The sequence below is a fragment of the Sciurus carolinensis genome, chromosome 17 (assembly GCF_902686445.1).
Source record: "Sciurus carolinensis chromosome 17, mSciCar1.2, whole genome shotgun sequence".
Classification (NCBI taxonomy): Eukaryota; Metazoa; Chordata; class Mammalia; order Rodentia; family Sciuridae; genus Sciurus; species Sciurus carolinensis.
The window spans coordinates 17,113,210-17,126,012 of record NC_062229.1 but is presented as its reverse complement, the minus strand read 5'-3'; the positions used below and the strand labels follow the sequence as shown (position 1 = coordinate 17,126,012).

At 38.7% G+C, this 12,803-nt stretch overlaps 1 pseudogene; it reads left to right on the top strand.

Annotated features, from left to right (window-relative positions):
- Positions 1 to 9,400, top strand: part of LOC124968130 (olfactory receptor 7A17-like) — a 20,040-nt pseudogene extending 10,640 nt beyond the window's left edge.
- Positions 9,401 to 12,803: the final 3,403 nt, after the last annotated feature.

The following is a 12,803-nucleotide window of genomic DNA, read 5'->3' as shown; positions in this document are numbered from 1 at the left end:
GGCCTCAAATGTAAATGTTATCTCTGTCAGAGTTATCAGGAATATAAGCACAACATTCGTTAAGTTACTTACTGTCATCTGATTTTTGTAAAATATCTACTTTTTGGCATGATCTCTTTGTTTAATAAAGAGTCCTTTATTTTTGTTACTTAGGGGTAGAGAATCATACTAGCAAACATTGATTAAGTCTACCTGTATTGGAGATTAGAAAGATCTGTAGACCTTAAGCTGACTAAAAACTTATACCTCTGGCAGTTTCTTTTGATAATTATCAGACATTTTTGTCTAAGAATCTTTTTGTCACCTTTAGTTTTACTTATTTTGGGAGGATAACACAAGTGTACATCTCAAGTTACATTAAAATAACTATTGTTCAGTTTTTGAAATGTCCAGGAATGACTGTGTTTCAGTTTTAAATGTTTTTGCTAGGTATTTACGATCAAGCTGGTCAAACTGACCTTGTTCATATCTGCTGTTAAGATCAGCTGAGTTCCCACAGGGGTCACTCTTGGGGAACTTGAGAGCAGCTTCTTAGCTCCTTTAGTGCCATTCACCTGGTAGGGTCTCCTTGATGAGGTGGCTTCCTTTGGAAGCATTAGGGATGTCTCCCTTTCCCAAGGACCCTCCTCTGCAGCAGATGCACTGATGGGCTTCTCATCCTCTAGTGGTCCCATCAGTCTCCCTGATCAGAAGTTTGTGTGACCCAGAGTTGCAAAGCTCCCTGGGTTAGGCTGACTCTGAGGGCAAGAGCCAAATACTGATTTTCTTGACCCCTTTATTTTAATCTCAATCTTTAAGTTTTGATCTTAAACATCCAGCAAGTCAGTTTCACCAATCATACAGTAAGAGTACTGGGTTTTAACTTTAATGACTATGACTTTATAGTTATTTACCAACTTTTATTAAACTGGGGTCTATATTACCTGTCCTATAGGTGATGACTTATTATCTCAAATTAATTTAGATTGTTCTTGAAGCAGTTCCTCTGTAAAACATTAACCAGTCAACAGTTACAGAGTTCACAAGGAAAATACAAACTGGAATTAACAACAGTAAAAACATATTTAGCTTTGTAATAGCTGTCTTAAATTTTGGCTGAGGTATATATTATATCCTGTGTTTGAGATCACAGTAATTTTATGACAACAAAATCGATCTTTTATTTATTTATTTTTTGTGGTGCTGGGGATTTGAAACCAGGACCTTGTGCTTGTGAGGCAAGCACTCTACCAACTGAGCTATATCCCGAGCCCAAAATCAATCTTTTGAATCTAGCTTTGAATGAGCTGAAGTCTGACTTATTTTGGAGCCATTGTAACATGTAGTAAGGTAGGAAACAGAGCCTCATCTCAGGTAAGGCATGGCTCTTCATATATCTTAGGTAAAGCAGTCTAGTTCTGAAACTGATCTTTATCTTTTTTAAATATCATTTTATAAAGTTTACATATATTGTTTCCTAAGTCTATATAAATGTTAATTAACACAGTATGATATTACACCTAAAACATGAATCAAAGAAAGCTGAGAGCTTTTAAATTTCCTTTTGTGTAGTAAAGTGGCAAAATGTTTTCCTGTTTCATGATATTAACCTCTAAACAGATCAACTCTTATTATCTTACAGAAATATATTTACATTTTCATCTCAGTGCAGAAGGTAACATAAGGTTCAGGTCCAGTTACAGAACATTAAATGATATAAATAAATCTCCAATAAAATTTCGTATTTTGGTAAGTTTAAGTTTACCATAACTTTAGGTTGGAGAACAACAACTTGATAAAATGTTCTTTTAAGCCTTTTAAAGACTTGTATATCTGGAAGATATGAACACTTTTAATATATAAATAAGAGTAATAGAATCATAATTACATTGATGTTTTTATATTAACCACGTTTAACTTTTAAAGAAAATTTAGAGTTTGTAATGTAGTACAATACTCTAACAGTTGCTGTATAACCAGAGTTGTACAAACCCCCAATTTTTAAGATTAGTTGCTCTTGAGAATAAAACTTAACAGATACAATGTTAAAAGTAAATTAATGTTTTAAGAATCATTGGTCATTTTAGCATATAGACTGAAATTTGGTTTGTATCTGTACATTAATATTTGACCTTAGTAGAAAACCTTGAATAGTTTTAACTGTTGTGTGACTTATATGTACACATAAACATTTTAAAATTTATTCTTAATTTACACTTTTGTAATCTCTTAATTAGACCCTCTTGCTATTTACTTATCTGTATTACGATTTTATTTTATCACATAAAGACATTTTTATCTAGAAACATTTTTACTAAATATATTTTATGTCTAAAACCTTATAATGTTTTAATCTGTTGATCCCCTTTTTTAAAATTTATATTCTGAAACAACCTTTATAAATTTATGAATTTAGATAAATTACTCCATTTTAATCTGATGAAATAATTTGTTACTTACAGAATATTTAAATACAGTTGAAACTTTTGGACCATTTATATAGAATAATACCTGCTAGTAACTGTGATTTCAGTGATAACATAAAGTAAATTTAAATCCTTTTTTATTTACCAATTCATGAAAACACCAAAAATGTTTTAAGTATGTTACCCTGTGGAATTTAAGAAGTTAACAGTACTTGGTGTTACATTTAACAGTCAGCATTTTAACTCTCTAAACCAATCAGATGTCTCTAACAAACACATCCATGATCAATCCCATATATGTTAAATCTAATTTAGTTAGTTTTTTAAAAACTGAGGTATCAGAGAAGTGTATTGGGCCATATCAGTCATTTCTTTCCTGATGACGAAAAACCTAGAAACAATGGATACTAGACATTTTATAAAATTCACATTTTATTATTTTTGACCATCTGGAAACAAAACTGTTAGTACCTTGAAAGCCATATTTTTGTTTACCCAATTTAAAACCTTTTAAATCATGTGAATCAAAAGCATTTGGATCCATTTTTTAAAATTTTAATTTATGAGCTCACATGTCAATTTTGGTACCAAAATACACGGGTGTACATATACATGAAGTACAGATGCACAAACACCTTATAGCTTATTTTTTAAAACCTATTAGACTGAGAGTTAACCCTTGTAAACTGGTCTCAGAATGAAACAAAGCATTAAGAAAACCTTATAGTTGGATAAAATAGTTCTGATAAAAATTAACCTAGGCTCACCAGATCGAAATAATGAACTCAAAAAGATAGAATTTTAAAAGTCTTTTGGCCTCCATCCTAATGTGGTCCGTTCTCATCAGAGATGAAAAAGAATTAAGAGAATATAGACAAGGTTATGCCCTATCCCTCCCTGAAGGAGTTTCCTGAAGAGACAGCAAGGGAGCTGCTTCCATTGGTCTCCTTGGGAGAGCCCCCTCAGGTTGGGATCTTGTTCTAAACCACTTTTTCTGGTCTCTTGGAAAGCAGCCATCAAAGTTTTAGTCTGGCATTTTGGTGGACCAAATCCAATATTTGGAAGTTCCTGTTGGGAGCAGATTATATTTTAATGTAAGCTTTATTGAAATGGTTAAAAACCTTTTTAACCATGTTTTTCCAAATTTGACTATAAAACATTTGATCAGATTGTTCAGGCTGCCCAAAGACAATTTGGTCGTCCCCTGAGGGGGCCATCTGACCTCAAAAGTTGGTCATTCTCTCTCACAGAATTTAGAGAGAGAAAAGATGTCAGAGCAGGTCCTGTCATCAGTGGACCTACTCTGGAATTCCTGGAAATTTGTCAATATGCATTGAAGGGTGTATATGATGAACATGAGGGAGACTGACCCACGTCCACACTCAAGGCAACAAAAAACAGAAAAAGATGAACAAACACAGAACAGACAAGACACCAAAGACAATGACAAGTGGCCACTCCTGATTCCTGACCTGAGGGCCTGGGCAATGTCTTGCCAGTCCTGGACTCGGGAAGTGATGCTGCGTCCAGTCTTCCTCAGAGTCCTCAGATACCGATCCACAAGAAACAGACTTACTGGTCCCTCAGGGGTGCAGAAACAGGTGATGCTCAGAGAATTTAGTTCAGTCTGGGACGGGGCTCCACAGACCATGCAGCCTGGGGCTGAGGAACGTCTCTCAGAGGCCTTCCCCTAGGAGCAACGTTGTGGCCTCTCCCCTCGCAGGAGTTCCCAGGTCTGTGGTGAGCGGTGATTATCTACCAGGCAACAAGGATCTCGCTGGGTCCTCCAAGTGTTATGAGGCACAATAGAAGAACACACCGATCAACACCGAGAAGTCAAAATTTTAAGAGTCTTTGTTAAGCCGGTTGGCTGACAGTCTCATACAATGACCACAAAATGGCTACTGGGAGAATAGCCCTGACCATAGGGTTGTAGGGCTTCTTAAACCAAAAATCACATCAATCAAAAGTGTCTGTTGCTATGATTCAAAATTACAAACTAATATCATGAGATCATCAACAGAGGGAGAAGCAGGTCAAAATGACCCTTACCTAGGTACAAACTAAAGAATGGTTACTAACATCCACACAATCACTGTTCACAAGGTACACTGTTTAGGAGCAATAGGAATCAAAAGAGAGCAATTTTTCTTTACATAGGAATTGTCATTGTGTATTGTTAAATATGTTGCTCTAAGTAACTGTTGATGGGTGCAGAGGCAGGGTGTTCCCATGGGAGAAGCTTATTTCCTACATAACATGGAGACTCAGAGCAAAATGGAGTCTATTTGGTCATTTCCCTTAGAGTCTGGCCTATAATATTCTCATGGAGCCGGATTTGTCAGCCTATCACCTACGTATACTAATTTAATCAATGCTGTCATTCTCTATTCTGTAAGTTATATGTCTCTTTTAACGTTCTTCTTTCTGTAATATGTACATACATGCTCCAATACTTTCTATGAAAATGCATGAGAAAAATCACGTGCACTCCTCACTGTTCTCTCATTTGGTGCACTGTTCTCTCCTCAAGGTCCCCCAGCTTCTCACTCTAATTCCTGTGGACTTCCTGCAGATGATCAGCTCAGTGCAGTTTAGGTATTTCTAAGGATGCACAGCATTTCATAATGGGGCTGTGTTACTCTTACTTTCCATGCCTTTCATATTGGCTCTCACTAATTCACTGCTATATCAATGTTTCAAAAAATACGTTGCTATTGTTAATTTCAAACTAGTGATTCTCAACCAGAAGGGATGCCCCTCCCTGACACAGAGCAAGTTTCACAGACATTTTCAGCCGTCACTCAGTGGAGGGGTCATGAGAGCTCAGGGGTGTTGCTGACCCTCCCACAATGCACAGGCCAGCACCTGCCTCAGAGAATTAACTTGTCCCAGAATGTCAATATTCAGGAGATCAAGAGACCTTGAGTTAAGGAGTTTTTATCCTTTTGGTATTTGTAGCTGACTTCAGATTGTCTCCCTTGTACGTGGTCCAGAGTCATATCTGTTCAACCTAATTTTGAGAGCTCTCTTTTTTCTGTTTAAAAATTCTAACCACAACTGATGAAACAGCTCTTCAGGAGCTTTTCCTAAGGATGGGGGCTGTGAATAAAATATTTCTTGCTGTTTTCATAAATTATTAGTGAGCTTAAGCAAATATTTTGGTGTCCCTTTACTCTTATTTGTCTATTTTCTACCAGGATCAGTATTTTGAGTGATTTATACAAATTATTATTTATCCATTGGTTCTCAGGTAGTACTTTTGACCATGAAAATCATTCAATTTTTTTTTACTGGTACATATCTTTCTTCTTACACCTGAGTTTCTTGCCTTACTAGGTTCTTGCTCAGTGTAGATTTTTATATAATTTGTAGCTGTTCAACTAAAATCAGTGGTGTTTTTTACACTTAGGTCTTATCTTCTCTGGTCACTGTTAACTTAAGTGAGGTAGGGGGCCAACTTCATTTTCTTCCAGGCAGACATTTATGTGAGCATTTATTCCACAATCAAATCTTCTACTAAATTGAAATGAAATTTTGTCATATATGAATGGTCACATATACTCAGGCTCAATTCTTTGTCCATTCAACAAGTGACAGCTGGGAGTTTATTAACAACAGGATATTATAGGAACATTACATGTTATATTCTGATATGCCGAAGTTTTTGTTGATCTAATTCCTGTTGATATCTTGGAGTTGCTCCTGTTAGTCTTGTTCCAGTTAGTTTTGGTTTTTGCATTGCAAAGGATGGAACCAGAGGTTTGGTCATGCTGACAAGTGCTGTACCACTGAGCCACACTGCCACCTGGTTTCTGCTAGTTTTTGAGGCTCCATTCAGATTGTTGAACACGGTTGTTTGGAAGCAGTCCCATGGAACCTGGTTGCATTCTCCTTGCATTTTTGAATTATATAACTTACTACCTTCCTACATTTTTCTCTAGTAAGTTCAGACAGACTTCTGTATCTTTGTGAGAATAGGAAGGTGAAATCTTTGCTCACCTGGATCTGGTTTTATAAGGTCATAGACTGAGTACTGTGAAGTGCATGTGTTATAACACAAGGCCCCAGTCATAGGAAGGAACCAAAGGAACAGGACTCTCATGACATATGTGGTTTTGCAAATAATTACTGGAGAGACCTCTGCTTGTTGGATGAAGACCAGAACCGGGGCCAGAGTGCACCCAGGGACTTTGTTAAGAAAAAATAATAGACAATTAAAATCCAAAGCCCAAGAATAAAAAAAAAACAGGTGCCACAGGAGAGAAGTGAGGAAGAGGACTCCTCAGCCATCATAGAAAAACTCATTGGTCAAGGAGGTCTGGAAGAGGCACAGAGAAAACAAGAGTTTCTGCTTCATATAGCAACAAGACAAGATCTTGTTGTACTTTATGGATCCTTTTGTGAATTGTTAATTTATTCTCCTTAATCACTTTATCTTTGTGTCCTTTCTGTATCACTTTGAAATCATAAAGACATTGCTATTTTTGACTTTGGAGGTGTTTATTTTTGCCCCTTTCTTATTTTTGCAGGGTGCCCAGGAGATGGACCCTGGGTTGGAACACACCAGAAGCAAGGAAGCGGTTTCTTCCTCTTGGTCTCTCAGGGACCATCTGGGCTTATTACCTCACTCCCCTAGCAACATGTCCATTTCATTCCACTATTTTTCTGTTTATTGACATTTCCCCCCGTATGTGTTTCTTTAAATGCAGAGTGTAATCTAGCATTTACTGTAGCAGTATTTGCTGCATGTTTATTTGTCCATGGGAGGCTTACAAAATGGGTGTTCTGGCTGCCATTTCTGTATTAGGGGAAAGATAATTTGATCTGGCCAGATTGCATTGTACACACTAGGAGCCTAACAGTGGGGTATGAAGGTCAGAGGCCACAGTGGTGACAGGGTGGTGTGTGTGCATGTGTGCCATCCTCAGGGCAGGACTCTGGGACTCAGATATTCCAAGGTGGTGATGGTCATAGTACATAGATCAACTCAACAATACAGGGTAGTTTGTAGCATGTCCATTTCCATTCAATGGATGCTGGGGAAGGAAGTTAATAATAAGTGAAGTTGTAGTGGGGAGGAAGGTCTCCCTTCTCAGGCAGATTCAGCTCCAACAGGGAGGCCACCTCTTTCCTCAGCATCCTCTGACACCATCTCTGATCACTCTCCCTATTTCTCATAGACTTCTTCACACTGACTGCTTGATGCCCTTGTGTTTCCTATACATTCTCCTTCCTCAGGGACTTTGCACGGGGAATTCCTTCTGCCATGTAGAAATGCCTGCTGGCCTGCTGGCTCTTGCTGGACCTCCTGAGGACTCTATTCAATTGTCACATTCTCTACTGAGCTTCTGGTCACCTATTAAAAACAGTCCTGCAGCTGGGGGTGTGAGTCAGTGCGAGAGCCCTAGAGCACCTACTTAGCATATACAAGGCCCTGGGTGAAATCCCCAGCAACACACACACACACACACACACACACACACACAGACACACACACTCACACACCCTTAAATACAACTGCTTACCTGCTGTCTGCATTATAATTGCTTTTGTTTTTATCATAAGTGCTTCATCATCAGACATACTACATGATTATTTTGTTTTAAAGCAGGTTTATTAAATTACAATTAATATTCGAAGGACCACACATATTTGATTGATTTGATGTATTATTCAGTGAGTTGGCACATATGCCAATACATGTGATATATCATTTTCACAAAAATATATTAGACCTGTGATTTGCCACTGTGTACATGTTCTTTGCCCATCATTGGGATGTAGGAGCTTTGGTTTTTGAGGCCTGGACAGTGCCTGGAATGAGGCCAGCAATGCACGTGTACTCTTCCACGGTAAGAAGAAATGTCTCATTAAAACAGTAAAATGCATGAACTCTTGGGGACAGGCTTAGAGAGAGACGGGATTCCTCCTCAGTATTGGCAATAGGGATGCCCCAGGATGACCAGACACATGATAAATTGTAACACTTCAACCATATCAGCAGTGTCCATATGTGTGAAAAGCTGTAACAGTTTTCTCTTTCCAGTAGTCACATCCACCACATGGAACCAGGAAACAATACAGAAGTTTCAGAATTCCTCCTTCTGGGATTTTCAGAGGACCCAGAACTGCAGCCCCTCATCTTTGGACTTTTCCTCTCCATGTACCTGGTCACTGTGCTGGGGAACCTGCTCATCATCCTGGCCACCGTCTCAGACTCCCACCTGCACACACCCATGTACTTCTTCCTCTCCAACCTGTCCTTTGTGGACATCTGCTTCACCTCCACCACCATCCAAAAGATGCTGGTGAACATCCAGACACAGAGCAAGGCCATTACCTTTGGAGGCTGCATCAGCCAAATGTACTTTTTTACATTGTTTGTAGGTTTGGACAACTTCCTTCTGGCTGTGATGGCCTACGATAGGTATGTGGCCATCTGTCACCCCCTACACTACACTGCCATCATGACTCCCCAGCTCTGTGGTTTGCTGGTTCTGGTGTGCTGGATCATGAGCATGCTGCATGCCCTGCTACAAAGCTTAATGGTGTTGTACCTGTCCTTCCCCACACACTTAGAAATCCCCCACTTTTTCTGTGAACTCAACCAGGTGGTTCAACTTGCCTGTTCTGACACCTTCCTTAATGATGCGGTGATGTATTTTGCACTTGTGCTCTTGGTTACTTGTCCACTTGCTGGCATCCTTTACTCCTACTCCAAGATAGTGTCCTCCATCCGTGCAATCTCATCTGCTCAAGGAAAGTACAAAGCCTTCTCCACCTGTGCATCTCACCTCTCCGTGGTTTCCTTATTTTACTGCACAGGCCTAGGTGTGTACCTCAGTTCTGTGGCAACCCACAGCTCACACTCCAGTTCAACAGCCTCAGTGATGTACACTGTGGTCACCCCCATGCTGAACCCCTTCATCTTCAGTCTGAGGAATAAAGATGTAAAGAGATCCCTGAAAAGTCTCTTTGGAGGGAAAACCTAAAAGTATCCATTTTCTGGGCTGCAGAAACACATGCCAGTGACTCCAGGCCACAGAGCCCCGGAGCCAGTGTTGAGGTTCTTTGATGAGATGGTGGATGGTGAATCTCCTTTTCTTTCCTTCTTGGAGTCTTCAGCCCTTGATATCCACCTGTCTGAACTTCCAGACTTCTTTATTAGGCTTTGTGCTCTGATATCCACCAGGTTTTTGCTTTGTAGTTGTCTGATTCTCCACAGATATTCCAAATATTGTAATAGAAACGTTTGGAAATTACCACTTATGTCACAGACCATCAAGGATATTTTAAGAATAATTACTTCTTCCATGGCATATTTTATTGAGTGATATTTCTTTCATTTTACTGTAAAAATAGTCATGAGTTTTACCATGCCCAGGGAAGAACAGCAGATTTGACAACTGAGGGAATTCATGCAATGTGTAGTTAAGGTAAATGTGAGGTCGGTTTTTCTCTTTTGCATCTATCCTTCCTTTGAACATCATGACATTGACTCCTCTTCTTGATAATGTAGAATTTATCATCCTAGTGATTTTTAAGAACTGGTCACAGGCTTGAGCTGGGGATCAGTGGTAGAGAACTTTCCCTGCAAGTGTGAAACCCATGGTTGGATCATTAGTACCACATTAAAAAAAAAAAATCCAAAACAAAAATCTGGTCATTATGTTTTACAAGAATAATTCATAATGTTTGATTGACACAATACTTTACATATTTATGAGCTGCATATTTGTGCATTATATTTTTTAGTGCATTATAGTTATACATAATATTGAGGATCGTTTTAGTATAATCCTACAGGCATGGGATATAATTTCCTCTACTTTGGTCCCTAGTATTTTCCCTGTCGCTTTCCTCTTTCTTCCTCTGTTCCCCTGGAGGAAATTCTACCGATTATTATTCTATTTATGTATAGACATTTAAAAATTAGCTTAATATGGAATTGACCAAACTATGCTATGTGCTTGTATGAATACACCACAGTGAATTTCACCTTTATGTATATCTATAGCACAATGTGTTTTGATCCATGTATACATGAGGCAAGGATTCACTCAGGAGAGTTGCTATATTCATTGCTTTAAACACCAATCATTTCTTTATGGTGAGTACATTCCAAATCCTCTCCTAAGAATTCTTACTATAATAATACTATGCATTATTCATAGTTGCATTCTCCCCAATGTGCCATAGAACTAGAGAATGTTCCACTCCTGCCCAGCTTCGACATTGCTCTTATATGTAGGGTCCTGCTTCTATGTCAGCTCATTGTCCATGACACCGAGCAAAGTCCTGGGCTAGAAAGGCCCCCAGAGATGTCCGCTCACCATTGTTTCTGCACAGAAAATTTTATACTCTAGATAACAGATTAGAAGTGATAACAATGTCAAAAACATAAATAGATTTTGGTTCTTGGGTTTCAGGCCCCAGGAAAGGAGTAGTGGACTTGCCTGTTAAAGGGTGATACTAGGGATTGTGGGTGATGGAACCACTGTGTATTTTGATGTTATTAGTGTTAATATCATGGTTGTGTTAAATTATTCTACATTTGTGAGATGCTACAATTAGGAAAGTGTGTGTGAGTTTCTCTGTGTCATTTCTTGCATATGCATGCTCATCTGCAATTATCCCTAAGCAAAAGTTTAAAAATGTAAATGAAAAAAACAACAATACAAAAACAAGATTTCCTCTAGGAGAAGGAATTTGAACATCTTTCCTTTAACTCCTTGAGCTCATATTTCTTTCCTAATTCCACCCACATATTTTCCCCCAATCTCATGCTATCATGTGTCTGGAGCTTAAAACTCACCTTAATATATATTCTTACAATAAAGCCATATGAATTAAAAAACAAGTCTTATCCTTCTTGTATGCCATGTCTTTGTCATTCTAGACAATGTGGACCTGTGGGTGTACAGGATCCTGTGATGAAGACTGTTTTTCACATAGTGTAAAGCTGTTGGATAAAGAAATAAACAGCATTGGGACTAAGAGTATTTGACACCTCATACTCTGCCATCATTGCCTTGCCTACTGGTTGGGGGTGAAGGACAATGTGGTGCATGTGGAAACTGGCAGGTAGGTTGCACAGTAAGGGAAGATCTTGGAGCCTCAGTTCAGATGAGACTTCTTTGGAAATTCTCTCATTTTCATCTCTATCAAGACTAAATCTTAGCCCTAGTTGAGTTATTTTATAGCATTAGATAATTTTATCTCCATATGATGTTGACAGAACACTTCCACTATTTTTTATTTTAAAAGTTCTAGAGTTATATTTTATGTTTTTAATAGTGCATTATATTTAAACATAATATTGGGGTCCATTTTGACATAATCATCCAAGAAAAGAATATCCATTGCTTCACTTCAGTCCCTAAAACTTCCCCTTCCCCTACATTCTCCTTCCACTTTACTGGTTTTCCACATTTCTTTATCTATGTCTCTATCTATCTATCTATCTATCTACATTTTAAATGATGTTTTAACTGCTATGCACACCATTGGCACATCATGTTCACTCTTAAAATTTACCAAGTCACATTATGCTATCAATTTGGTGACATTCTGACTTACCATAGGAATTCTTAGGAGCAAGTCATATACACACACTAAAACCTGCACACAATACCACTTAGGCTTCATAACTCTGTGTCTGCCAGATTGTGATGGTTTGATAACATTCAGTTGCTCCTCTCTGGGCTGAAGTCTGCATGGGGGATGATCTAACGCTAACTGTGATAACTATGGAAGTATACCATCTGCAGAGGCCAGACTTAGAGATCATCCAGTGCAAAACCATCATAAGTGAGTCAGAATGAAAGAATTGCTAGGTTTCGTCCTGTTCCTCAGGAGATCTGGCTTCAGTCAGGCCTCTGAAACATCTCCTAGAGTGAGTAATTTCTCATTCTTACAGACATTGAGTAGGAAGTGAAGAGCAACCATCAGATGTGGCAGAAGGTATGGTTGCTTTGGAGTTCAGGCAAGCACTACATGGTGATCCTCAAACCTATGCATGCATCAGAATCTGGGAGGAATTGTGAAAGCACAGATTGCTGGCACCATTCCCAGAGTGCTTGATTCAATAGCTCCCCATAGGTTTGAAAATATGTGTTTCTATTAAATTCCCAGGGGATGCTAATGTTGCTGTACCAGGGAACCATTTTTGAGAACCACTGACCTAGGGACAAGTTTTCTCAATAATGATGGTACTCACGACATGCAGCAAAGAGACGATTACCTAAAGTGAATGAGTTCACCAACTTCCTGGGCTTAGATGAAGCATGAAAATTATACTATAGTGGGGAAAGCATGCTAGGATTGAATTATGTGTTTCTTCCTCCTTCTGGGCAAGTCTAGCAGCCTCGTGGAAATGGGAAGCCAAGTAGGAAT